This window comes from Poecilia latipinna, unplaced genomic scaffold (genome assembly GCF_001443285.1).
Source record: "Poecilia latipinna isolate Pla-1442-1.1 unplaced genomic scaffold, P_latipinna-1.0 Scaffold685, whole genome shotgun sequence".
NCBI classification, from domain to species: Eukaryota; Metazoa; Chordata; class Actinopteri; order Cyprinodontiformes; family Poeciliidae; genus Poecilia; species Poecilia latipinna.
In genome coordinates this window covers 391,461-395,403 of record NW_015113301.1, presented here as the reverse complement: position 1 = coordinate 395,403, position 3,943 = coordinate 391,461, and the positions used below count along the sequence as shown (strand labels likewise).

Sequence of the window (3,943 nt, the reverse complement as noted above, 5' to 3'; positions counted from 1 at the left end):
ACTGAGGTGTGTGTGTGTGTGTGTTTGTAATACCTTGAGGGGACAATTTTCCTGACATATACTACGTTGTGGGGACCGATTGCTCCTTGTGGGGAACGAAGCCTGGTCCCCTCGAGGGGAAACCCTGTTTCTGGGTCAAGGGTCAGATTTAGGGCTAAGCTGTGAGTTTTGGTTACGGTTAGGGTTAGGAAAGGGTAGATTTAGGCTGTAGAAATGAATGGAAGTCAATGGAAAGTCCCCACAAATATAGCCACGCAAACATGCGTGAACCTGTCATGAATTGCAGGGGTGTGGTGAGGTAATGCAGAGCAGACCCAGATAGAAGAGAAGATGCATGTTTAATGATGAATGCAGCTCCAAACAGTCCCAGAAGCAGGCAGCACAGTGAGCGGAAAGCTAAAGCTAACACTGGTAGCAACTGATCTGAAATAGACTGAACTGAAGCCGACACAGGAAAAGAGACGCTTCTACTGTGACGACGATAAACGACCACATACGACAAGACTTACAACAATACGACAAGGATCCGACAAGACACAGAGACAACAGGTGGCCGTAAATACAGAGGGGATAATCACAGAAATGAGACACACCTGGGAAACCATGAAGGGGGAGGAGACAGGACACCACAGAGACTCACAGGGAACAGAACAAAAATAAACACAGAAAACTTAAATCATGACAGTACCCCGCCTCTCGCCTGAAATGTTCGCGGGAGAAGCACCAGCATCCCTCCCAGCCCCACTATGGTGTACAGAAGATGGATGGATGGAAGACCCGTTCCCCTCCTCGCCTGTGGGGGCGCTGCATCAAGGACCACTGTAAGAAACGACATGAAAACCTCTAAAGAAGACACTGAGTAACTTCCTTCTTCACAAAATGTTAACAAAAATGGGGTAGCGTCAGATTTTACATGTTAGAGCAGGGGTGTCAAACTCCAGTCCTCAAGGGCCGCTGTCCTGCAGTGTTTAGATGTGCCACAGGTAAAAAACGGTGGAATGAAATGGCTTAATTACCTCCTCCCTATGTAGATCGGTTCTCCTGAGCCTTGCTAATGACCTAATTATTCTTTTCAGGTGTGGTGCAGCAGAGGCACATCTAAAAGTTGCAGGACAGGGGCCCTTGAGGACTGGAGTTTGACACCCCTGTGTTAGAGGATTTCTCTTTTGTCTTTGGTAAAAAAAAAAAAAAAAACCACGAGCCATTTCTCCTGCTAGCGCTAGGCTAACATGTTTGTTTTGGTTGCATTTACCCAGAATGCCCTGCGTGTAGTTCACTTCCTGCTTTCAGAGTGGTCTACGTTCTGCTTAGTGTCCACATTTTCAGTAAAATCGCACCAGAGACAAATGTTTCTGCCCAGACCAGAGTTCTCACATCCCCAACCGAACCAGACTTTATACGGACCGAATGGACCGGATTAAATCAGACTGACCAGGACTGGTGTGAATGCAGCAGAACCAGATTACAGATCCATACCAGCTTCCTGTTTGCTGTCTGTTCTATGTTAAATCCTCTATTTGTTGCTGTAATGGCTCAGAAAGATTCAATAAACTTTGACTTTGCATATTTAACAATTAAATTTAATGTTGGACTGTTTTTCTGTAGAAAGGAGATTAAAAAAAAACACCAGTGGGGATTTTTCTTCTTTCTTAAAATGAGTGGCAGGTTTTTCAAGATAACATCAGAAAATGACCCTTTTTCACTCAGGGTCACTACAACCTAAAAACAAACTAATGACTCATCTGCTAAAATAAAAACAGGTAAAAACAGGATGTGTAAAAAAACATTTCCTCTGTCATTTACTGGCAATAAAAAGTATTCACACCCTTCAACATTTTACATTTTATTGCTTTTACATTTACAATCAACAACTTCTTACAAAAAACAAACATAAAAAACATTTAATGTCAAAGTAAAAACTGATTGAATATTCACCCCATTTAAAGCAACTGACTTAATACAACAGAGGTCCAGCCAATCGGTGCTGGTCGTCTGTCAGTGAGTGAAATGGAGGTCAGAGAGCAGCGATTGTAATATTCACTGGTTCATCAGGAATCCTGGTTAACATTACTGCATGAAGACTGAGGAACCCTCCAACCAATCAGAAAAAAGGTTATTGAAAGTACAAGTCAGGGGATGGATACAAAAACAACTTATTGAGTAAATAGAGGAAAATCCTGCAGGAAAATTAGTTTCCATCTGAAAGAGAGGTAAAGTTTCAGAGAGCATTACTTTTTCAGGTAAAGTTATACTGAAATGGTATGAAGACAACAAGATGGATATTCTGGAGTGGCCTAGTCAAAGCCCAGAACTGTCCATTTACATACATTTATTGGATTTGGTTAAGGGCTGACTTGAACTTTGACCTGATCTGTGATTCAGAAGTATCTGATGAAAATGTTTTGGTCTGACATTTGTTGAAATGAAAACTTTAACTGGTCCGTTTGGGTGTAGCAGTAAAATCAGTTTAACAACCGACTGAAAAACAAAAATTGCTTTTAATCTTTGTAAAGTTATGACTTCTGGTTTGGTTAAAACATTAAAAGTCTGTCAAAGCAAATGCAACTTGTTAATACTCATAATGAAAAACCCACAGAGCTGATCATAGATAGCGACAGAAAAAGGGGAGGAGCTGAGTGCGACCGGTTGCTATGGCAACCGCCAACAGTCAAGAGCGACGTAAGAAAGAAGGGTTAAGCTTGGTTTTTATGGTTTAGTTTAGCTTAGTTGCTTATCTGATGGCCTCCTATGTGCTGCACATTATCTCATTATAATCTCACCAATGCAGAGTTTCTATAATGTAAATATATAATAAAGTAAGAAGAAGAACCGGCTGAGACTGATTTAGATTGTGACCTAAGAATGTGGTTTTCCTGTTTTCTTGCTTGTGATCATTTCTGTTTACCCACAGCACTTACCTAATGAATGTTCCTCTGAAGTATCATTGCTTAAAAAAGCATTTCCTGTTATTTATTTCATTTATTTACGGGCTGTAAAGGTTGACTGAGCTGCATTAGGCTGCAGGTAGCAAACCGTTTCACTGCAGATCCAGTCGGCTTCGCTGCAGAGCAGAGACCAAACGTCTGGACGACTCCAACCATCAGCAGCAAAATGTTTCTGTCCATCTTGGCTGTTTGGTTCGTCCTCATTGCATCTGCTGGTAAAGTTCTTTTCAAATAATTTACATTTTTTGTTCTTTTCATTCAGAGTCAAATTTTAACATTTTTGATTTTTTACAAGCAAAGGTTGATTGTTGGTTTATAAATAAGTATATGATGTCAAAAATGTTGTTTTTTTTAGTAAAAAGAAAGTTTAAAACACATTAAACAGTCTTTATGAAGATCTACATCTTAAATATTAACAGCATGATGTGTTGCGGTTTTGACTCAGTTCTTGATGATTCACCTCAGCCACGTTAAAAACCCAACACGGTGAATGTTGTACATTAAAATAAATTCAATTTAATGTGTTTATGCAGCACCAACCATTTCAAACAACTACAGGGAAAAAGATCTAATTCCTCTTTAGGATCTTACAACAGAAATACTGCAGAAACTTTCAGACCTTAATATTCATCAGAGGGGAAATCTATCATTTCTCTGAACATGCAGACGTCACACTGTGAATTTAAAATATAAAAATGTTTAAAATTTACTTTTATTCTGATCATTTTTAGCAAATATCAGGCTGATTTTACTGGCTTTAAGTTCAAGGAAATGACATCTGTTTGCCAGACCAAGTTTCAACAAAACCTCCTGACCTTTATCACAAGATTTTCCAAATCTATATGTTTTTTTTTTAAAGATTTCTAGAAAGTCAGACTCTTTGGAAGGAAAACATTAAATAAAAAATAAAATAAAATAAAAAATAAAATAAAATAAAAAATAAAAGATTATGCACAATATTATTTCATTTAACAAAGAATACAATTTCATAAAAACAT

The 3,943-nt window shown here is 38.7% G+C and overlaps 1 protein-coding gene across 1 annotated transcript in view; it reads left to right on the top strand.

Annotated features, from left to right (window-relative positions):
* Positions 1-2,957: 2,957 nt before the first annotated feature.
* Positions 2,958-3,943, top strand: part of LOC106954863 (gamma-aminobutyric acid receptor subunit rho-3-like) — a 32,023-nt gene continuing 31,037 nt past the window's right edge. The window contains exon 1 of the mRNA XM_015044668.1: positions 2,958-3,160. The gene's annotated coding sequence lies outside the window, so the exon portion shown is untranslated. The remainder of the gene's footprint in view (positions 3,161-3,943) is intronic.